Genomic DNA, 25485 nt, shown 5'->3' with positions numbered 1-25485 from the left:
GAAAGTGCAACTTTCAGGACAAGAGCTATTAAGAAAGGTATTTCTGAAGGACGCCACTGTGAAAAACATTTGTCTATTTGACAGATTAGGGTTTTGTCAAATTAACGATGTTGTAAGAAATGGCAAGAAGAAAATGACACCGTAATTACCGACCTTGGGACCTTCGCTACTTAAAAAAGTAAAAAAAAAAAATGATATGAGACCCATTGGGAAAAGATTTATACTAAGGATGATCAGTGATATATTCTTGTGAAACTTTTGGACTTTTGTCAATTTAACGAATAGCGATGGTAATGTTTTGTTTGAATTTTTAGCAATGCATTTTTTTAAATTGTTCGTTATATCTTGTAGAGTGAGTGGTGTTGTCATGCCGCCAGTTTATGCTCTGAGTATCAGGCTACACATACTCGAAAGCCGTATTACTATATTGGCATCAAATAGTCTTTCATGGTCACCAGCCCAGAACCGAACCAAACAGTATATATATTAACGAACTCCGTTTACAAATATCGAAATATTTTCATTCTTTTCTGTTTATTTTTGATCTAGCGTTCTAAATTTTTGTATTGTACACTGAATCCACACCACTAAAACCGATTGCCTTGTAAAATCTTAAGTTCTATTATTTAAATTAAGGGGATATTAAATCCCACATTGTTTTAAAACCGAATAAGAAACTCAAAGATTGGAATCAGAGAGTTTCAAGCCGAATATACCGGTAGTAAACTATAAAAGTATCGGCGATTACTAGCGTGAGCTAATGCAAGTAGTCCTATTACGTAGTACAATCTCGGGCAACTCGCAGCAAAGGTGGTAAACTTCTGATCGCTATTCTTGGTATTTTCCATAATGTAAAAACACATTTCCTAGGAAATGTATGCTGTTATTACATTATGGTGGGAGGTCACTATCCAGACCGGTTACAGCCGGCTCTAAAAATTCGGACGATCCCTAGACCACTCAATAGTGGGTTAAAGACCGTCCATCTCAGCGTTGGCTCCACTCAGTGATGGCCTTCCATCCGCCGCCACCACCACCACCGAGCAGAACCGCTCATATTCCGAAGAAAAGCATTCACCGACAAAGCCCCTCACCGGACCATGCGGGAAAACACTTTCCCCGGAGACTCAAATTGCTCCCTTAAGGCAAAAACCTGAAGCGAGCAAACTAATAATACCCCCCCCACCCACACACACACACCGGTTTCAGCTTTATGAATAAGTAAAGCTGTCTCTAAAAATTCGGACGATCCCTAGGCCACTCAAGGTGCAACCATTAAGTTACTTAAATATAAAGAGCCAATAGGCTTCATTTCGGCGATATAAACATTATTTAAATTAAAGGGACATTAAATTCTTGGTACCAAGAATAGGACCAAGAACCTATTCTTGGTACCAAGAATAGAACCAAGAACCTATTCTTGGTACCAAGAATAGCGATCAGAACTTTATCACCTTTGCTGCGAGTTGCCCGAGATTGTACTACGTACTAGGACTACTTGCATTAGCTCACGCTAATGCAAGTAGTCCTAGTAACTTTTATAGTTTACTATATTCGGCATGAAACTCTCTGATTCCAATCTTTGAGTTTCTTATTCGGTTTTAAAACAATGTGGGATTTAATATCCCCTTAATTTAAATAATGTTTATATCGCCGAAATGAAGCCTATTGGCTCTTTATATTTAAGAACTTAATGGTTGCACCTTTTTGACAACTCGTATAGCAGAGTATATAAGTTCTTTTCGCTATACCCTTTGGTATTAATTTGGTCTAGCTGCTCACTGATGAAGCCTCAATAAAGGCTGAAATCGGTGGGGGGGGGGGGCTATTATGAGTTCGCTCTCTTAAGGTTTTTGCCTTAAGGGAGCAATTTGAGTCTCCGGGAAAAGGGTTCTCCGGCACGGCCCGCTGAGGGCTTTGTCGGTGAATGCTTTTCTTCGGAATTTGAGAGGTTCTGCTCGGTGGTGGCGTGTGTGAATGGAAGGCCATCACTGAGTGGAGCCAACGCTGAGATGGACGGTCTTTCGCCCACTATTGAGTGTCCTAGGGATCGTCCGAATTTTTAGAGACGACTTTACTTATTCATAAGGCTGAAACCGGTGAGATTGCTAATATGAGTTTCGCTCTCTTAAAGTTTTGCCTTAAGGGAGCAATTTGAGTCTCCGGGGAAAGTGTTTTCCGGCACGGCCTGGTGAGGGGCTTTGTCAGTGAATGCTTTTCTTTGGAATATGAGAGGTTCTGCTCGGTGGTGGTGGTGGGTGGAAGGCCATCACTGAGTGGAGCCAACGATGAGATGGACGGTCTTTCGCCCACAGTTGAGTGGCCTAGGGATCGTCCGAATTTTTAGAGACGTCTTTACTTATTCATAAAGGCTGAAACTGGTGTGTGTGTGTGTGTGTGAGGGGGGGGGTATTATGAGTTCACTCTCTTAAGGTTTTTGTCTTAAGGGAGCAATTTGAGTCTCCGGGGAAAGTGTTTTCCCGCACGGCCCGGTGAGGGGCTTTGTCGGTGAATGCTTTTCTTCGGAATATGAGCGGTTCTGCTCGGTGGTGGTGATGGGTGGAAGGCCATCACTGAGTGGAGCCAACGCTGAGATGGACGGAGTTTCGTCCACAATTGAGTGGCCTAGGGATCGCCCGAATTTTTAGAGACGGCTTTACTTATTCATAAGGCTGAAACCGGTCTGGGTAGTGACCCCCCACCATAATGTAATAACAGCATACATTTCCTAGGAAATGTGTTTTTACATTATGGAAAATACCAAGAATAGCGATCAGAAGTTTACCACCTTTGCTGCCAGTTGCCCGAGATTGTACTACGTACTAGGACTACTTGCATTAGCTCGCACTAGTAATCGCCGATATTTTTATAGTTTACTATATTCGGCATGAAACTCTCTGATTCCAATCTTTGAGTTTCTTATTCGGTTTTAAAACAATGTGGAATTTAATATCCCCTTAATTTAAATAATGTTTATATCTCCGAAATGAAGCCTATTGGCCCTTTATATTTAAGTAACTTAAGTTCTATTGTTTCTATAAGTTTATAAATAAAATTTTTCGAAATTATCAAGGCTCAAAAAAATAAGTAAAATAAGATAAAGAACATAAATAAAATAAATAGATAGAATAAATAAATTTCACTTTTCCTGCATTGAAATAAAATAACCCTGATTTCTCAAATTAGAAATTGGACAGCCTCCAGTTGGCAGGTATCATTTGAATTATTTATTCGAAATTATGTAAATTGATTTCGAATTCCGAGTACGTTTCTATGAAGAACCCACAGGTGCTACAGTGATAACAATTTTCTGAGTTGTTATTAATCAAAACTTCAGCCTATCAGCTGTAACAATTAGCATCATTGACTGCAATTTCTATTGAAGTAAACTGACCAAAAAACAAGCGGAAACAAATCTGGGTTATTTGAGAATAATGCTGATGCATTTGAGACCATGAAGCTTCAGTAAACATCTTTGTATACTGTGTTCTTAGACTAGTTTAGCTTATCTGTTCTAAGGGAGAGAAAAAAAAGTAATAGTTTTAAGTTGTTTTTTCCCCCTATCAAGTTATAACTATGACCAGCTAAGCATAGCCTGGTATTGAAAAATGTCTAGAAAATTCTTCAAATCAGATATAATTTGAAATATTATTTTTGGAGAGATTAGGTTTCGGAGATCATCACAACCAGGGGTTACAAGAAACAGTTTTAAGTAGAAACGATTCTATTGGACATTTTGTCCAAAATCGTTAATTACAGTCATTTTTATTTCGTATGAAAATTATTGACACTGAATGATTTTGTATTCATATACGCACGCACGCATGCACTTGTGCGTGCGTGCGTGTGAATCTTTAATATTTATCTGCATGTCCTCTGCAGCCTTCTTATGTCATTACATTGATTATAGGTCTTACCGAAAGTGAATGGAGTGAAGAATGAAGGAGATTGATAAAAGTTTAAAAATGCTATTACTTGACAGTTGCGACTACAGTTCAGCTCGGGTGACATCATTTATCATTGGAGAGACAAAATGCAAATACTGAACTCTTTCATTCCGCTATACAAACGGATAGATTTACTTGATAAATTGTTACGTCAAGAGAGGAAGTGGAGGTCATTCGAATTCATGTCATAGTCTTGCGTGTATTCATCTTAAGATAAGGTGATTTGAACCGTCTTTCTTCTTTTTTTCTCCTCTCTTAAGAATTCTGCTGGTTTTGGAAGTAAGTCTTGTTCTTGTCTCAGAATGATTGTCATAAATCCGTTTAGTTCCGTTCTCATTCAAATTCTCCAGAAAGAACTGTTTAAATAAAACATTGCTGTATGTCAACATACAAAATACCTGTCCTTTCTCTAACTTCCTGTATTTCTTAGTATACGTATACTCGAATACTGAAAGTATAACTTCATCATTTTAGTTATACTACTTGTAACGGAGAAGGAAATAAAACTTGCTTAAATAGCATTGAATTTCACCAACTCCAAAAATGTAAAAATGATACAGAGGTAAGAAGCGCCTTTCTCTATTCAGAAATTTTGAGCTCTCTCTTTCTTCTCAAGGGAGAGGGGAGAACCCTCAGACCATTTATTACAAAGTAATAAATACAACGTACAAAGATCATTTATCCCATGGTGGTATTTTATTGCCAATAACGTTGTTCACGGTTAACGTTCGCTAGACACGAAACTGGACACTTAATTACTGAATTACCAAAGTATTATTATGAATGGAAAAGGAGATAGTTTTAAGTTGTTGTTTTTTTCCTATCAAATTATAACTGTGACCAGCTAAGCATATCCTAGTATTGAAAAATGTCTAGAAAATTCTTCAAATCGTAGATGTAATTTGAAACATCTCTTTTTTGATGGATCAGGTTTCGGAGATGACCACAACACAGGACTTACGCTGATGATATTCTGTGATTAATTTTAATTTTTGGTGCATACAATAACGCCAAATGGATCTCTTCTATGTTACTGTTGATCATTTTATATTCTTGACTTTTTAAAATAGTTTTTTATAAAGTTTTTCCTGCATACTTCTATCCAACGGGTGTTTCATACAAAGGAAGGTAGGACAAAAAAAAAAAAAAAAACTTATAGGGGGACCAAAATTTAGATGTATTGGTTGGTCATCATTGACAGTATTGGAAATATCACAAATAATAAGATGAATTTGGAAGAAAATTGTTGATATGAAGAGAAAAGAAAACATGTTATTAGTTTTTTTGCTTTTTTTCATTTCTTTTTTTTTTTCGTGCATGTTCTCGCAATAATTGCGATTAGAATATTTCATCAGCAACGAATAAACCACAGAAAAAGCGTTGCTTACTATAAAGCAATAAATTTTGTTTCATTTTCAAAATCTTAACTTCATTTTTTTCCATAAAATTGACAAATTTTATGAATAAAAGCACTAACATAATAAAAGTACTAACATTTGAAAGCTTAGTATAAATTTTGGAAGCATTGTAAAAAAAATAATTAATAAACAAACGAATTAACTCTTAAAGAACCGTCAGTTTAAAAATTATTTATTAAAAACTAAAATAAAAATCCGACAATTCCGAGTTGTTTTTGCTAATGTAATAGATGGCAGTGAATGATAATAAATTATCTACGTCTGAAGAGTTCTTAATATGACTTTCGAAAATAATAAATAATAAATGAAGCAAAAAATAATAAATAAATGAACAAAATGAGTAAATAATACGAATATCAGTGCAGTAGACAAATGACCACTGCGCTGATATTTTAATAGTTTCTTGCAAATATCAGCACTTGTTTAATGCAATGATATTCATCAGAATTTTAATAATTTATACAATCTTCATTATTTCTGCGCTTCTGTTTGGCATCTTTGAAAAAAATTGGTAAATGTTGCACGATTTCGAAAGTGGTATGATTGGTCATCGGAAGAGTAGACTCCATTGTTAATAATAGCGAATGAAGATCAGTCTTAAGTCATCTCTTGGCTTGAGATTAGTCTTCCCGGTCTTCCTGGCAGTCTCTTTCCTGTAGGGATGTATCGAAGAATCTGTCGCGACATCTTGGTCCTGTCCATTCTGCTTACATGCTATAAGCATTTTTGTCTATATTGCCAGATATACTATATTATAGGTATCATATAATCTGGTTTGTTCATTATATCTTTGTTTTCCATTCGATCTGCTAACGTATATCCTACAGTTCTCATAAATTTCATTTCAACTGAACCGATCAATCACCTTGTTTTCTGATGATCCAGGCTTCACTCCCAGAGTTTTGATATCCTTTAATTTTTTTAAATTTTTTTTTGTAAGTTAGTCTATTACCAAGATAGGTAAAGTAGCTCACTTTGTTTAAGCATTGCATTTTCAATACATGTTTTGTTTAGAAATGGTTCCTGTAAAAATCAAAATCTATCATTTTGATTTTTACAGCTGATATTTCCATATTAAATTTTTCAACAATGAAGTTTAAATGTTGCAGAGAATATTGCAATTCATCATCATTATTAGCCAGGATTACCTGATCATCATCATATAAAGGCGTGTTAAGATGGCTATCACTTCGTAATGGGATATTTTCATTGACTCTCAGTCTCCAATGTCGGTATGGCATTGATATATATATATATATATATATATATATGTGTGTGTGTGTGTGTGTGTGTGTGTGTGTGTGTGTGTGTGTGTGTGTGTGTGTGTGTATTAAAGAATAATGATGATAAATGGCAGTTTTGTCGGATTCCTTGATTTATTGATTTCCATTTTGATATTTCAAATCCCAATTTGACTGCTACGAGGTTATACTGATAAAGATTCTAGATTGCTACTATTATCTGGTTTGGAGTTTTATCGTCAGCTAGTGTTTCTAAAAGTTGATTTCTGTGCATGCAGTCAGAGGCTTTCCTGTAGTTTATAAATGCTACGTATGCTAATTTTTTGAATTCTTTGTGATTTTCAATTAGTAATTTCAAAGAATCATTTGTGGAATCCATTTTGTTACTTATCTATCTTATCACTATAATGACTCTCTAGTCTGTTTTTTTATTTGTTTATTTTTATAACTTTTGTACATATTTTGTCACCATTATTGAGAAGATTTATTTCACGATAATTTTCATAGTCATTGCGGTTATCTTTTTTATAAACTGGGGAAAAACAATGGCCTTCTGCTACTATTCCATTAATTACCCCCCCCTCCCATATTCTATTCGGGAAATCTGTACGTTTTGATTTAAGCGTTTCATTAGCATATTTGAATTGTTCCATGTTAATACCGCCCTCTCCAAGATGATTCATTGTTTTTGAAGCTATTTAATTTATCATTCAGTTTCTGTACAGAAATGTATTCTACCAGATTAATTTTGGATTGCACTATCGTATATTTATGTATCAAAGTAAGTGTATCTATGAAAATCTGTTTATAGTAAAAATGTGTTTGCACTTTTAAAATTATTATAAACTACATAATCAATTAGCCTTCTCCTATTTCTATTAACAGTTTACTCGCCGTGAATACTAATGACTGAATTAATTTTACTATTGTCAGTTCTAGCATTTAAGTCTCCATTACCACCAGATAGTCGGACTTAATTACTTTATTCGTTATTTCTTGCAGGAAAGAGTAAAAGCTTTCATTATTTTCTTCATCATCTTCCCCGGATGCATACACTGCAGTGACAGGTAACCGCATCGTAATTTAATCCTGATTTATATTATTCTTTCACTCCAAGAAATATAAGCAACTTTATTTTCTAAAGTTCTGTGAACTAGAAGTGCTACTGTCGCTTTCGCTCTCTCATTACTGCTTACACCACTATAAAATTGTGTATAGTCACTAATTAATTAATTATATATATATAATTATTAATTGCTAGCAATGATTAACGATTGAAACTTGTTTTTCAACAACACCCAGACAGAACTGATCTATATTAACACTGACGTTTGTTTTTCCTAGGTTTCTAATCATACCATTTTCAAAATTCGGCACTTTTACGTGCTTCTTTTACCCATTCATCATTCACAGATCCCGAACTATTGCTCTAGGTCTATGCGACAGTTTTATACAATGTGATAAAACGTGTAAAATTATACACCACTACTTATAATTGATAATGTGATATAAAGAACGTTTATGTAAACATTTTAACCATTCAGGTCCTCTACACTTTCGGAAAACGGGCATTCTTCTGCTTAAAATTATGCAATTTAGGCAGTACTCCTCAACTGTGTTTTGATATGAAAATTATTAAATGGGGGAAACTATAGTTCAAACTTTTCCCTTGAGATTTATAATGTTGGCCTAAGATTACAAACAGAAGTAAGCACGACAGAATAGTCTCTTCTCAACCAAAAAACGTAACAAGCATTTAAGCCCAACAGTGAAAGAATTAATGGGTACATACACAGAGGGTATGTGTAGTGAATTAACGAGACATATTAATGATAAATGTACGCCCCCAACACAGGATATTGCTATGTAGGACAAAATGTTGTTTTAAATGCACATGCCTTCCTGTAGTACAATAAAAAATAGAATAGCGCACAAAAAGACTTCTCTGTTGGTCTTTTATTTATTCATTCATATGCAAAGGTTGGCTATTAATTATGCACTCAGTTTCCTAAACAACCTACATTGAACAAGGTGAAATGTGCTATGTTAGTCGTATATGCTTTCATCGTAATACATTTACTTTTGTTTTTAATTTAATTTCCTTATTGGTTACTGCCGTTGTACTGTCAGCTCTTATATGTATATATGTATAGTTACTTTTGTATACATTTATTACATGCATGCGCACAAAATTATATAGGAGTTAATGTAACTCCTTTTACACGTGAATATCAAATTGAATATAAACTCCATCATACCTTCTCACCACCAACATCCAATAATGACATTTTTTTTTGTTTCTTTGCTTTTGATTCTGCTACACGTCTATTTACAAAGAAATATGAAACGATTATAACAGAAGACAGGAGACTATGTCCTCTTCACATATCCAAGCCCATAACTACACATAGAAGCGTGATGATTTGACAATAGAGCTAATCCCTAGCCATTCTTTCAATTTTTTTTTTCACTCAAGGTTTTTTGTGTGTTTTTGTTTTTATGGACACCTACAGAACTTGTTCACTGGCTGTGTCAAAAATGGACTATTACTGGTCATAACGCTAGCAATTTGTTAATATAAATTGTAGAAGTGCACGCACAGTTACCTTTTTATGGGTGCACATTTCAGATATAAAATTATTACAGTTTTAATATTCCAGTACTGTGGGATAGATTAACAAAGAAAAACTGCATTATAATTGGAATTAAATATCTGTCAGATCATTAAATAAATACTGATTATTTTAAAAATTGGGAATACCTAAAAAAAAACTGATTCAATATGATTGGAATTGCTTTGCATATGGATGATGTATGAATGTCTTCTTCTTTTAACAGCTTTAAAAGAAACTAATTGAATTATAGCTGTCAGTTTGGGCGAGAAAAATCCTGAAAGTACCTGGGAAAAGATATCTGAAAGGTGGCTGTATAATCAGAAGTAGAGTAAATCTAGTGGCTTTCTGAGTAGTCGAAGATTTTAAGGTAGATACCACTCCAAATATGCAAACGTTATGTTAGTACGGATTAAGGATTTGTAAGAAGTTAATAGTTGCTCAAATAATAATAATTTCGGGAGAGAAATGGAGTACTACTTGTTTTTTTTTTATAATGAGGCCAATTAGTGAGATATTTAATGTCGTTAATGTTTTTTAGAACAAAATGTCATTTTTGTTCAGAGCCAGATACTACCAAAAAGGAAGAATAGTTAAAACAAAAGAAAAAGAAAAACATTCTTTGCAAACAAAATCAGTATCGCTAGTATTGATAGTGATATATATATATATATATATATATATATATATATATATATATATATATATATATATATATATATATATTTTATATATATATATATATTTATATATATATATATATTTATATATATATATATATTTATATATATATATATATTTATATATATATATATATTTATATATATATATATATATATATATGAATATATATATACAGGGTGTTCGGGATAAATTTGACAGTTTCGTAAGGAAAAAGAAAATCTTCTTTGTATCTATTAAATTTAATGAATTGACAAAAAAACATTACAGGCAGAGTTAATTACAATACTATCAACAAGATTTACTCAAAATAACCACCATTAGCATCGATCACAGCTTCAATTCTGCTTCGGAACCTCGAACAAGCTGATGCTACAGTCTCCCTGGGAAGGGCCGCAAAAACTGTTTTAATTTTATCCATTAACTGGGCTTTTGTATTACTGGAAGTGCGATTGGTGTCTTTTTCAACTGCGCCCCATACAAAATAATCCATGGGGTTAAGGTCTGGGGAGTTTGGAGGCCAAACATTTGGACTGGTGAAGTCGTAGAAATTTTCAGACAACCATTTTTGACTTTTCCCAGAGGTGTGGCAAGGGGCCGAATCCTGCTGCCATACATACGGCTTACCATTGGCTACCCTTGTTATCCAGGGCTTGACTACAGTTAGCAACTCCACGAACAAAGCCCGAATTCCAATGCCAGGGTTCTTCAACACCTGTTCCTGCAGATTTGCGAGGAATTCTGCTGTACGAACGCAATCAGATCGTCTGCTAGGGATCTTTCTTCTTGCTGCATCCTCGTAGTCACCATTGCAAGTCTCTAGTTCATGCCTGATTGTTTTTACTGTATTCAGGGAGCATTGGGCAGCAGTCGTAATATCCTTATTTTGATGGCGGGCACGAATCATCATGATACAAGTTATTCTCTTCCATGATTCAGGTGGGTTCCAGCTATCCATCCTTTCTGACATCTTGTATATGAATGAAGAAGGGTCCAAACTTTTAAATGAAGAGAAGTGTGTGTTAATACATGTAACTTACGGAAAAATATAATTAATTATAAATATGTCAAATTTATCCCGAACACCCTGTATATATATATATATATATATCTATATATATCATATATCATCAGATCAGTTATATCCTATTTGTTTGCTGATTGTCATTGAAGATGAATGATTTCCCTATTGTTTGTTCTTCCAGTATGTTCAGGGATGGATATGGGGAAGTGCGATTCCCCCTCTCCCCAAGAAATCAGACACAAAAATGGGAATTTTCAGTTAATCGACAAAACAAAAAAAAAAAGAGAAAAATCTGAGTGTATTCGTTTTAAAATCACAATATATTTTTAAATAAACCTTACCAGCGAATAACCGAAGAAAATTATAACAATAAAGGAATGAATGTAATCCAATAATCATCTTATCCCTAATCGTTCTAATTTTTTCCCTAATATCTCTCACCAAAAACTACCTAAATTTACCATTTAGTATAACTTATACAACGTATACATATTTTAATGGGAGAGTTGAAATAAGCTCCTACTGTTACCACCGAATTCGATGTGCCACTTGCTCTTATCACCACTTAAGCAACGTAGCAGTTTGTTTTAGGACACGAACCTTATAAAGGTTCGTGTTCTAGATGGGATTTAACCGATCTAGGTTGGTGATAGAGGCAATTTTACTCCCTGCAACTTGTTCATCTCTTAAAACTGACAAACTGGACAGAAAAACATACACAATTCTCTGGTCTCGTTGCCTTGTTTTGGCCATAATTCCTAACATGCTTTTGCAGAAACAATCAATCAAGAGCAAGCTCAATCTTTCAAAATTATAGGAGTGGATTGTTTGTGGTAAAAGACAGAAAAACTTTATATTCTAAGCTTATTGTAAGTTTATTTAATGTTTGAATCATTTTGCTAATGCAGTCTTCCTTTTGAAAAATGAAATAATTTACGTTAATTTAAAATTATGTTGATTAGTGGTTATTATTCACACTACAGACTTAACAACAATAACAAAAAGAATAAGTTTATTCCAATATTTCGCATAACTAACTGACGCATTGTTAAGACAAAGATAACAGTGTAATGAATAAGAATATAGAACATAAATATAGCAAGTGCTCAGTTATTTTGAATGCTTTGGCACAAAGATGCCCTTTTTTATGTTGATCTCCTATTTTGAGATTGAAAGTTTTTTTGGAAGTTTTTTTACAACTATGCTTATTTAGGTTAGGAGTTTCCCACAAAGAATAAGCATCTGCATGTAGGATTTCTGTCTTTAGTATAAGAGCGACAACCGTCTTGAAGTCTGGTAACTAAAGTGTCTAAAAACGACAAGCAACAGTGAAAATTATTTCAATTTCATTTTATGTTTTTAAAACCCTAATAGATTAATCTATTATAAGATAAATATAGAATTGAAGAATTTAATATCATCAGACTACGTGCTTGTTGCAATAACAAGTTGTATAATGAATAAAATTATTGTTGCGCATTTTCATGTAGCTGTACGATTCACTTTATATGTATTATTATTGCTTAACATGACTACAGGCAGTTCAAGGTAAAGATACCATGGATTTAATAAAGTCAGCTTTTCTCTGATTGTTACAGAGTGAAAAGATGTGTCAGCTCTATCTTTAACTATGTTTTTGGAAAATCCCTTCAATAATTGGTCTTACTTTCTTTATTGCCATTCGTTTGCTGTTATTATTGCCCCGAGCATTTTTACAGGTTGGAAAAATTATAATGTCTGGAGGAAATAAGTCAAGGACACAGTTCTTCCTGTAAGGAAATGGATGGGGGAAGAATCCTTATGCATTTTGAAAGTAATTACTTCAGGAAATCATTGTGTAATATTCAAATAGAATCCGATTATCAGACAGAACATATATACGCTTGTTAAAATTAAGAACTTTTCTAGAAAATCATTCTCTTATTGTACAATATTTCATCTTATCGTTTGCCTCAGTTGTGTTTTATTTACGACGATTCTTTACAATTTCTTTCTAATGGTTTAGTAGCGGACATTATTTATTATTGATATCCAAAAGTATTGTCACTATTTACAAGATTAATAGCCCTATTAACCTCTTTTATAGGAAAGGTACATAGCAGAAACAAGAACATAAAGTTTTATTGGTTCAGTTACAACTACAACGCGATACTGCTACTAGCTATGATGCTATAGACATTCTAGCCGTACTCAGTTTGCATTGTAACATTGGTAGTAGCTGTAATGATCTCGTTCTTCCATGTGTATGTAACGATAACCAGTTACCACATATATTGATAACTCTATATTACATAGTCTAATCCAGTAAGATGAAATGTAGAGAATGAGGCTGTTGACCAGATTTACTTATTCCTCACTCCTCAAAACAATGGGTTTAAACATTTCGGACACCCGTGCGAAATGTGAAATGTTCGGCTTTGCTGGCATATTGCATTTCGTATTAAGTTATCATTTACCCGCATGATTTATGATTAAATGGAGATTGTTAGCATTTCCATTAAAAAAAAAAAGCTACAAAATGTGTGGTTCTTTTTTTTTCATGAGTTTGCACGTACACACACACACACACACACACACACACATGAACATCATTTTTGGTTATTGCTTTGTTCGGCTAATGATGATAAATAAAACAAGAAAATAAGGAATTCTCCTGCATAAATTCCTGAAAGCCCCTTTCTTCCACTAGAATTAATACTTGAGCCTTTATCACCGTGCTCGATCTTTAGCCGCCAGCCTTGCTAAACATAATTTTGTTTTCTTCTTGCGCCTTCAGACTGAGTGCATATAATAACATGGCTGTCACACTTCACATTATTCAAGATCGCTATACTGCAATCATCACGAAATCTTGTTTCGAAACTACCTCGACCTGAAGATTAAGGGATAGTCTACTGGCAATTACTTCTATTCTTTCGATTATTCTAATAATTAAGAATCTATGGCCTAAGAGAAGTGGCAAACACCGCCTTTCCATTTGTAACCTAACTTTTGAAATATTGACCTCGTTTCATCACAATGCAAGCAGCGGCTACTTTTATTTGCAGCGTGTCTATGTGAGCGTGCTTTAAATGTAGTCAAGGATATACCATCTTGAAACAAGATTCATGTATAGCTGTAATGAATGTCCCCTAGTTTCAGGTGGAGGTGAACAAGAATATGCGTTTCATCTGTTTCTGCTGTGAAGAAAGAAATAGTCTGAGTCACATTATCAGTTTCCTTTCGTAAACAGACGGTTCGTCAAACAAAGAAAAGCTAAGTTTTCATATCATCTTATTGTTCAATAAGATGAATAATTTGAGGGGAAAAGTTAGTTTCCCTAGGGACATAGAGGAAATTCCAGCTATGATGAAATCTTTTGTCATTAAGCTTATTGCAGTATTGCTAAATTACTGATAGCATAGAATATATTAACATTAGTTCTAGTAAAACAATCAGATAACTGAAAGCAGAACTTATGTATCTTCTTCACCAGTGGGGGAAAAAGTATCTCGAAGTATACTAATTATGTATGCTACACATTATTCCTGGTGAGATGGGTATGCGCTGTTTTTTTCTGTGATGCTTTTTATTCATAACTAATACATATTAAATCACGAAGAAAGAAATATCAGTCGATAGATAAATTTTTTATTGGATGCCAGTACTAGCATGGCTATCCGGAAAATTATTCTGTGCCTTATATCTTTATGTAACGTATTTAGACGCTTTATGTTAACCACTTCTCGGACATTTATGTCTGAGGAAGTGGCGAACTTAAAGAGAGGTTCTTTAAGATGAAATAACCGATCAAAATCTCTTATTCCGCTACATTTGCACAGTACGTAATTTGTGACGCGCGTCTTTCATCACTTTCATAAATCTCTTTCCAATTTCATTATCATACAGCTCTGAATTTAATGTACTTTAAGAGGTTGGTAAGTTGCAGTTATTAGCACATTTACATGATGATAATAGGGACATAAAGTTTTTATCGAAAGTCATGCTCCCAGTTCCATCCACTTGATATTCTTGTCGTTCTACTTTATGCCTTCTCTTGGAAATTACTGTGTGGATTCAAAAAAGTTCAATTTTGGATTAACTAGTTCTGTAGCACTTGGCGTAAGTTACAGTGAACGCGTCTTTCTTCTTATTTCTAATCACATTCGAGCTGAGTATGCTCAATGAATATTATCATTCTTTGAAATAATAATAATCTTCTTCTTCTTCTTCTTCTCCCTTCTATGTGTTAGGCCTACTGGCCTGTTACAGAGCTATCTTAAGCTCTTCTAAGTCGTATCCGTCCCTAGGATGAGGTGACTAGCCTTATGCCTCCCGGTATATTCTATGGCTGTAGCTACGTGTATTCACGGGGCCGGTTTGTGGAAGGAAAATCCGGGGTTTTTCCTTGAGAAGGAAAAACTTGATAAACTGGAGTTTTTCCTTCTCAATGAAAGGAAAGATTGGATACAATGTATTTTTCTTATTAGCCCAAGACCGGCTAACTTGGCTATATCCGAGAAAGATCCTTAAGCTCTTCAGGTCGGTGACTGAAATCGAACCCAGGACACTCCTTTCCCAGGCATATGGTTACGAAGCGCATAGCCACTAGGCTAACCACGCTGAATAATAATAATAATAATAATAATAATAATAATAATCAATCAATCAATTGACCCCATATGACCTACAAAAAACAGCATTACTTGGAACAGTCCATATTTTACGACGCTACCTGATGGACTATTCTTAGATTCTTGGGTAGAATCTGAATTGTTCTGAATCACCAATCATATTTTTATTTATATGATATCTTGTTTTGACTGTGTATCAATTATGTGAAAATAATAATAATAATAATAATAATAATAATAATAATAATAATAATACAGTATTAAGTTATTAAAGTTTGAATCATCATTTTACGAAATAAAAAAAACGTTTCGCTCTCAGATAATCAACGAACAACTTCGAAATTTGCCACGAACATACTTCTCATCCACGTTTGGATCGATCGACAAATGTATTAGACTTAGAACGACGGGATGGTTTTAATGGTTACATTTACAATGTAACTTCAATATTCCGACCATTCAGTAAGAATTAACCAAAGAAATGCAAAGGAATGAAAGGAAAGATGGAATACAATGTATTTTTCTTATTAAGACCAGATTTTAATAAACTTATACATGTTTATTAAATTTTTTTAATTGTAATTTTCCATTATACATGTTGTATAATGGAAAGTAGCACTATGATAATTGAAAAAAGATATACTATACCATTTTTAGAAAATTCTTGTATAGAGGCAACTATGGTGAAGATTTACATCTGTACATTTATGTGATGTGCTTTTGAAACTTTATAAACTGTGTGTGTGTATGTGTGTGCGACTTTCATAATTTAGATTCGGCTAAATTATGAAAATATGAAAATTTTATTTTATCCGGAAGCTAGAAAGTTCTCAGAGTTCAGTACAGTTATATTTGTCACATGGAAGCACATTTTGGAAATATTTAGCTAACTTATTCTGAGATATTGATTACGCTGATCTTATTCGTTTTTGCTTTAAATGAAAGTTGAAGTGGTGTAGATTCAAAGAAGAAAAAAAAAACTGTGAACCTTCTCAAAAAAGATTTATCCTCGTGGTGGGTTTATGTAAAGCACGCACAGTTCGTTTTCCCATTACTCCTCCTTTTTGGAAATCGATCAAAATTGCGTTGTGGAATATGCAGCACTCTTGATAATTGTTTACAAACAGCAGTACAGAAACTAATTCCCCCCTTTCTTTTCTGCGCCTAGAGTTCACCTCAGCTATTCCAAATGCATTGTGCATGAGGTCTTCTATAAGAAGGGTGGAACATGTGCTTTTGTAACATCGGGCATTCCTTGTCAAAAGCTATTAAACATGGAATCCCCTCTTTACGATCTCTCCTGGCTGAGGATTTCATCCTCGTTTTATAGTTTTCTTTGCATCATACTGACTTCTTTGATTATTTATTCTCTCTGATAATATAACAGTTTGGGTAATTATGCCCAAACTGTTAGATTATCTTCCTTTGAGATTTTAATGTTTACATCTCAACCTGGCATCCTCTTATTTCCACAGATCAAGCTGAAGGAGAAGCCGCATTTTTGTTATCAGCCGTGGTCTAACACAAATTGCTCACTTGCCAACAAAAATACCAGATAATCTTTATCATTCTTTTAACACTCTGGACCTTTTCTTAACCAGTTAGATGTCTGCTGTCCTCTGACAACTCAGGCTCCTCGATCTCCTCATTCTTGACCTTATGGAAGTGCAATGCTGACAAATGGAATGACCTCTAGGATTTCTATGCCTCTTTTCCACGGTGAGATTGCTATTTCCGCTCTCCCAATGGAAACACTTGCTCCACTGGGAGAGCGGATAACTGATAAACACCAGATAACTGAAATAATCTAAACTGTAATGAGAGCCTTCATTCCCACTACATACTGTAAATCTCTCGCGCTTGTTCTTCAAAAATTGTGACAAGGAAATTCTAGATAAAAATTCAACATATATTCAAAGACTCAAGTCGAAATTACAGCTTCTCACTTAGCCCACACTACAGTCAAAAAGAGAAATTGGAGGAAGAAAATAATCAACAAATCCGAAACAGGTTTCGTAAGGGACAAATGCTTAGTTCCTTTCATTTCGAGCTTTCTGGCACTTCACCAAGACTGCTGTACATACCTTTTGCCATTCTTGTTTCCACCTCTCTCACTAGTCACTAATACCATCCTGATTGCACTGTATGCAATCAGGATGGTATTAGTGCTGGTAAAAAAAATTCCCAGTAGTCTTACTAATTCTTCTTCTTCTGGTCCAGATGTTATTCCTCCAGTTGTACTAAAACTTGTGCTTCCGAATAACACCATCCTGTATTGACTATACAAGCTGTAATAATCATCTAGCAACCAAATAGCATGGAAACAAGCTGGGAGATAAAAGTCAGCCATCAAAGTATTGTTCCATTGCCTTCGTCTCATAACTGTCGAAATTGATGGAGATGGTCTTTAATAGTCAGCTTATTCGCTACTTGAAGACATCAGCTAATTTGTGATCACTAGTATAGATTCTGCCGCTCTCGTTCTACAGTATACCACTTACTAACCTTACCCGCCTTTGGACACAGGCAATGGAAATATTTGGAGAAACTCGTATAGTTTCTCAGATATGTATAAGGCATTTCATCGTGTCTCGCATCGAACTCTTCTTACTAAGCTGTTATTTTGTGGTCTCCCTCCTGCCTTTTTTTTTTTTTAATAGGGATGCTAGCTTCCTCTGATCGTTCGTCGCATATCATGGTGAATGGTTTACTCTCTTTTTAGATTTTCTTTATTAATAAAGATATCCCAGTGTTTTCTGATCTCGCCCACATTCATCCTCCTATATTTAATGACCTCTCCCTTTCACCTGAAATCCATACTTTTCCTGATGACAGTACTCTTCATTCCTCTTCTTCATTCAAGAGACCTTGTAGTACTCAAATAATTCAGCCTTCATGATCTTCCATAATGTCTTAAACACTGATCTCCTCATCATTCTCAAGTGGCGTGAAGATAATCTAGAGAATTTCAGTGCTTATTTCCTGGAAGAAGATCTTTCATCTCTCTAGATCAGTTTTCCCTTCTTGGGCTGACTTTCGCATCCATCTTATCCTGGCATAAACACATTACATCCATAATTTCTTCAGGTTCAAAAAAAAAAAAAAAAAAAAAAACTCGGTATTCTTTCGTTTGAAACACTATTTCTCTCCTGCTCAACTCCGAACTATTTATAACCCCCCCCCCCCCCCGACCTTAGCTTAGCTTGTTTTCATAATTGGATAGTGCACCCAAAACCGCCCTATGAAATTTCGATTATATATGGACAAGAGTAATCTCCTTAATAATCGTAGATGACCTCTCTCTCTCTCTCTCTCTCTCTCAGAATCCCTCCAGACATTTTAAATAATTTTGAAATTATTTAAATTATTTTTTCTGTTAGGAATACATTGTGCTAATTTTACTAGTTCATTTAATTTATGCATTTGATAACTGTTTATAATCACACAGCACATCTGCGAACGTTACTAGAATATGAGTAGAGTTTGTCAAGTATCACGCACGCACAAAACACTCATTAATAGGGTTACCACCTGCCAAAACCTCAATTCCGAGAAGTATTCATTCACTTAATTTTTTAATGAAAAAAAAATACCCCAAAATGTTTTACACTTTTTTATTTAAGTTATAACACGTACACTACTAATAGAAATATAATGAGGTAATCGGTATGATAAATAATTACAAAAAAAAAATAATAATAATAATAAATATCAACAAAAAATAATAATAAATTAAAAACGTTTGTTCGATTTGTGCTTCCCCCCCCCTGAACTTTTGTGTTATTTGACAATGACAAAGTTTATTATTCTCATCACATATACATAATATTTATACATATACAATTCAAGTATAGTATCAACATTTTCTTTGGTTTTTACATTTATTTTGGGCTGATTATTTGTTACAGACAAATAAAAATATTCTCCTTATATATATATATATATATATACAAATAGGGTAAAATACATTATCAGATAGTCTTCATAGTCTATACAAATATTTAAAATAAGTTAGTGAGTTTTTACAATATTTTTATGTGTAACCAAGGACTGTAGCCATACAAGTTACTTGAAAAATTTAAATATGATGAAATGACTCTCCCTCTTTCAAATTTTGTCAAAAAAACTTTAGATATTAGGGCCTTTAGATATTAGGGTTTATGGCCTCCCTCGATGAGTCTAAGGACTCCTTGGAGTCGCCCGTATAATAATAATAATAATAACAGTAATATAAATTTTACATTAACCTTAAAATTTTAAAAGCCTTTAAAAAATAACCATGGATCATTAAAAGAGCAGTAGTGTTTTTTTTTCTTTTCCCTTGACATTCTGTTATATTTATCATGATTATTAATAACACATAATTCAAATTTTTAATATACGCACATGCACGACACACCAGAAGCTGGAACTAATACTTTTCAGACTGCCACGGTCTGAAGTTCATGCAGAACATCATCATGGCAGTAGTAGGTAGGCGTGAAAGTTAATATGATTATAAAATACAAAGCTTATTCGATATGAGTGCCAGCTTTATTAGGAAATGATTTTGGAATACAAAAATTAAAATAAGTCGTAATTAATAGTTTACTTAATTTTAATAACCTGTAAAATAATTCTGGATGTGTGTGTGGGGGGGGGGGAGGAAGTGTGCCTGAGAGAGAAGGTATTTGTGATTCTGTGAAGCTTAGCAAACCTACGAATTGAGAATGAAATAACTAAACGCATATGGATAGTTCAGTTATTAGTATTTTTCTTTGTGATTCACGTCCTATTTAAGGTATGTCCTTGAGCTTGCCAACACTTATCATATATGTTAAATTCCCAATACCATTAATCATATTAGAAGTTGCGCATAAAGCAGAAATATATTACAGAAACGAAGGCTAATCGCTTTGCCGTAACTTAACTCTCCTGAAAGCACCACCTTTTACATCCTTTTAAGGTCTGTACTAACATTACGTAATTCTAACACCAGGACAAATAAATAAATAAATAAAAGATCGCTTCGCATTTTAAACTACGGGTTTTTGAAAAGACAGCAGTCACTGTTGCAGTTGTAGCTCTATCCTACACATCATGTTCTGAAAGATGAAACCCAGTTGCTAAAAGCGAAAAAATTTCTTTGAAAAGAAGTGTCATAATAATAATTGGTCTAAGAGAAAGTTTAACTTAAAAAAAAAAAAAATATGCGAAACATATGATTGTGCTGTGAGAATACTGCACTGCCAGTGTAAAATAAATCATAAAATTTCTCGGTTTATGTATGTTGCAAAAAAAAAAAACGGAAAAAAATTTGAAAGATGCATTATGTTAATTTCAAGCATTACAAATAATCTTATCTTTATTCAATAACTTTTCTCGCAAAAAATAAAGCCAAAGGGCAAAGTCTTAGAGATAAATAAATACTAAAACATCGCTTTGATTGTTCCTCGGTAGTATAGTGGTTAGTATCCCCGCCTGTCACGCGGGAGACCGGGGTTCGATTCCCCGCCGGGGAGTAATTTTTTTTTTCTCTTATATTTTTTCTCTTTTCGAATGCATATTTATTTATTTCCTATGACCAAGCAAAAATTACAGAAATTTAAATCTCATCATTTGAATCATCTACCTACTTTTCTAATAAATGATAATTACACATGTTCATAAGTTGATTTATCACATGTCTTGAGACGCAGTGAGTCGCGTAATGGAAAAATCGTGTATCCCCACACGGTAATATTTTTGATTTCTCTAAAATAATGTGACTGAGAAAGATGTCTTTTTTATAACTCGCTGGAGCTTTTGAAAATATCAGTATGTTATACTTATAAAGTATATTAAATAACTGTATTTGAATTCCATGTAAATAAAAAATATTTAATCCTAAACCAATTTCATTTCAAATTGTGATTTCGCTAATATTCTTAAATTTAAATTAAGAAAAGACGTTGCCTTAGATTAATTTAAAATTTACAAATTAAAAAAAAACTAAAGACAATTTTAAACTTAAGAAAAAAAAAACAAAGAGCACTTTGACGTACAAAGCCAACTTATTTAGTTTTAACTTAGATTTTCTTTATCTTTTGGTATGAGAAAAAGTTAAATGTACAGAAATGTAGTAATATAAATAAAATTCGTACAGTAATATTTTATTTTAATCGTTTTTTATTTTATTTTTTTAATCATGCTATCTTAACTTGAACGTCGCACGCTCCGGGATTATCCTTCCCTGCCAGCGTTAGTAGTTTTCTACTTTTTCTTATTAAATTAAAATATAAAATAAAAACAATGTGCTCTACATATCTCATGATTACAGAAATCAGAGATAGAATATAAAAAAATGGTATTGAAATAGTATTAATATTAAAGTCAGTCTCTTTAAAAAAAAAAAAAAAAAACCCTGCTACCTCCAATCTCATGCGGAAGTAGCAGAGTTTTTTCTTTCAGAAACTCGGGTTTTTCATCCCGTGTACAGGCAAATCGGTTATCAGAATTCACGCAGTTTACACACAATAAATCTGTTGGTGGTGATGATGGTCGGCAGATGGCGTTGTTAGTAGTAGGGGAAACTTTGCGATGTATGTATGTAACGGAGTGGAGTAGAATGCCTTCCCGTGATGAGTCCTTGGAGCCATTAAGTAATAATAAACTTGATAGATCTAGTATGCGATATGCATATAATCGATATGCGCCATACCTTTCACTTAAGAATAAACAGCTAGTCTGCAACCTGCTAATGGACCCGAAGGACGTGTATAGTGCAGGCCTCTGGTCCATTTCTCTAGTCGCAAGAAATGTTTATCGAACACCCTAAATATGTGATATTTCTTAAATGACAACTAAAACTTGGTAGTGTATTTACCATTTGTTTTTACTTTTAATAGATTTTAATGTTTTCATTAAATTTATTCCATCAGTTTGACAGTTTTATCATTTCATGGATTTTCTACTGTTAGCTTGAAAAAGCACTTTCCTAAAAATCAGTTTATATTAATTTTTTTACTCATTTTTAACACTTAACTTGAGGATAATACGAGAGGAGTGGAAGTTTTTTTTTTTTTTTTTTTTAAAAAACGATACTTTGATCCATTGAAACGACTAGTGTATTCTGTGGAATATGGAACTAGATCTACGATCTAGTTCCATGTTGTCTAAACGCCTAATACACTTAATTGTTCTATCCTCGTTGAGAAACTGGATATGATGCAGTCTGTATCGAAGCCGTTGTTGAGATATATGCTGCTCCTTAACAAGTATTATTTTGCCTCCCCTTAATTCAAGGAAATATGTAAAATAACGGTGTTTTGGTGGTTGAGATCCAATTTATTTTAACATTTAAGAACATGGTATAAAAGTGACGACAAAATTATCGCCACAATACTTAATTATTCAACAAAAAGCAAAACAATAAAATAAGGACACATTGAATTGGCCAAAAATAAGGTCTGTTGCTCACACCACTGATTTACCACAAGTTGTTCTGTTAATTGGTAATCAGTACTCATATTGTCAAGTTTTAGTTAAAACGAGATCTAGTCACAATTTCCATAGTTTAACTGTCCGAGTCGACTAGTATAAACTGCTGCTTGGAGTTGGAGAAACATTGTATATTGTCGATTATACTCGTATATTTACAAGTATTCCAAAATACTTGACTAAGTCGATGCATCTAACTTCGGAGTGTGTGTTTGGGGGGGGGAAGAGAGTTGTTAAATATCGTAGAACATAAATTTATTTTAGAATTATTGACCAGATTCAACCTAATTTAACTCCGATTTCTAAGCTCAACATTATCAATTTGCCACAAAATGATAGCGCTTCAAGACAGATCTTTAACTTGAAGTGTGAAATCCAGTATGAAAACACTAGATCACCTTGAAAATAGTGAAAAAATACGTCCAAAATGTATTTTCTTCAGATCCCATGATTTAAGCGATTTCGACAAAATTTAGAATATAGTTTCCAAACATGTTTAATTTATAACTTGTTGTCTTATGTTATTTATAAAGTAAATATATTGTATAATGGATAAGCCTTAAAGAAAAACAAGATCTTTGCTTTGTCTATGGTTGTTGCTTGAGTTACACGTTTTTACTCATATCTACAATCCACGGCATTAATACTTTTTAAATTTTTCTTATTTTACTCCTTAAATATATGGTTGTTCTCGACACTTTTGCATAATCCTGCATGTGAACGCTTTATAATATCTGCATTGATTACTCTTGCTGAAACTGTAGATGTTAACTTCACTGCTTTATATCAGAATAACACGTGATTGGATGCGTTGAATCACTTCTATTTTTAAATCAATTGTAATTGATTTTATGATTTTTTTTTAAACCGAGGACTGCATCAGATCAGTACTACGTTTAGATAACATAAATTTTAATTTCTTGTTTAAATACTAATTTAGTTAAACTCACTTTTAGCAGTCGTCACACATTGGTTCACTGTGGACTAAAACGTAAAAACCTTTTGTAATTTCTATCCACAATGCCGTACATTAGAAAACGAAAGACGATCGCGAATGTTGCTACCATGTTGCTTTTGTTTCTTATGTTTGATTTTTTGCTATTGGTTTTGAAATATTTAATTTCAATCTTCGTAAATAGGGGAAATAAAACGAGGCCTTCCTCTGTGTGATATATACAATGTGTGTGTGTGTGTGTGTGTGTAAGCATGAATCAAATACTAAAGAGGCAGAAGATTGGCAACTTGGTTACAGTCATTGTTTTAATGTCAATTGAGAGAACTAATTCCGCTATGAAACGGAGTAGTACTGTAAAAGAGGCAGTAACAGTGCTATTACTTATTAAAAATAGCATCAGTACTGTAAATTGGAACCTCCTGCTGTCTTCTCAGTAGCTGAGTCACTTTTTCACTACGTATTTTACAAAAAATCTCTCAGAAATAAGTATCGCGTCCTCAGCGTTTACGAATTAAGTTCGGTTGTTTGATCTGTAACAGTAATAATATTCAACCCTTCGAAATTTTTCTCATATTGAAAGTATGTGCCTCTAAGAGCTACCTAAAAATTTTTTTAACTATAACCGAGTTATTTTTTATTATTATAAAGGGCATTTAAACTGATCAATCTCTTGGTAAGAGATTGATCAGTTACAACCTAGACGTTATATCTGAATGCTGTATAGTCTGTTCAATTAATAATATATAGTTGAACAGACTGTACAGCATTCAGATATTCAATTGCTCTTTGGGTTGAACCAATATTTGTGTTTGGTATTACAAAAAGCTGCTTGTTCGTACTTGACTGTATTTCACAAAGAATAGTCCGACACTATCCTTTGAAAAATAAGTGTCTACCAGAAAGGACACGAATGAGAATTGATAGTCGGTAAACTTTCACTGATTGCAAATCTTAGTTATGATGTAGATAATGCTGATGAAAAACTAAAACCCTAGAAATGAGAAAAAGAATGTTTACTAGAAACTTTTCTATGAAAGTTTATCACGTTTTTTTTTTTTTCGGGTCATTTTAAATCATTAATGAATCTCTTTAAACCTTTTACTACATTTATCAGCATTAAAGAAAGACACTTGACGATGGTTGGTAAATGTTTATGGGTAGAGGAAAGTATCTCAGTCTTTGTCTATAATCTAGTAACCTAAATCAATACACGAGATTTCGAATTTTGCTTTCAGTTTCTTTTCCTAAACATTAAGGACATCATTCCATCAACGCTTATTTTTAAGTTATTCATTGCCTTCGTATTTCTCTCTCGGATGAAATTTCTTGAGGGAAACCAGTTCTCATTTACAGATAACTTATTACTGTAGTGTAGTTTAAAGTAAATATTTTATAGATTAGTTTATTCTTGCGCACTTCAAATATGTGCAATTCTATGATCAGACTATTGTTTACTTAAACATAAATCTGACCAAATCCGGTTTTCACCCTTTATGGAAATATAAGGTACGAAGGAGGAAGTTTTTTTACTTCGGT

General features: G+C 33.5%; 1 long non-coding RNA gene and 1 other non-coding gene across 2 annotated transcripts in view; both read left to right on the top strand.

The window, feature by feature from the left end:
* LOC150105515 (uncharacterized) overlaps positions 1-25485 on the top strand; it is a 227578-nt gene that overhangs the window by 35545 nt on the left and 166548 nt on the right. The window contains exon 2 of the long non-coding RNA XR_016548487.1: positions 7609-7673. This is a non-coding gene — a long non-coding RNA (uncharacterized LOC150105515). The remainder of the gene's footprint in view (positions 1-7608; positions 7674-25485) is intronic.
* On the top strand, positions 20966-21037 carry TRNAD-GUC (transfer RNA aspartic acid (anticodon GUC)). The gene has a single exon. It is a non-coding gene; the product is annotated as a tRNA-Asp (tRNA).

Source organism: Typopeltis vanoorti, chromosome 6, assembly GCF_054136105.1.
Source record: "Typopeltis vanoorti isolate ZY-2024b chromosome 6, IOZ_Tvanoo_1.0, whole genome shotgun sequence".
In the NCBI taxonomy this organism is placed as follows: Eukaryota; Metazoa; Arthropoda; class Arachnida; order Uropygi; family Thelyphonidae; genus Typopeltis; species Typopeltis vanoorti.
Note: the sequence above shows the minus strand (reverse complement) of the source record. Positions and strands in the feature narration are given on the sequence as shown.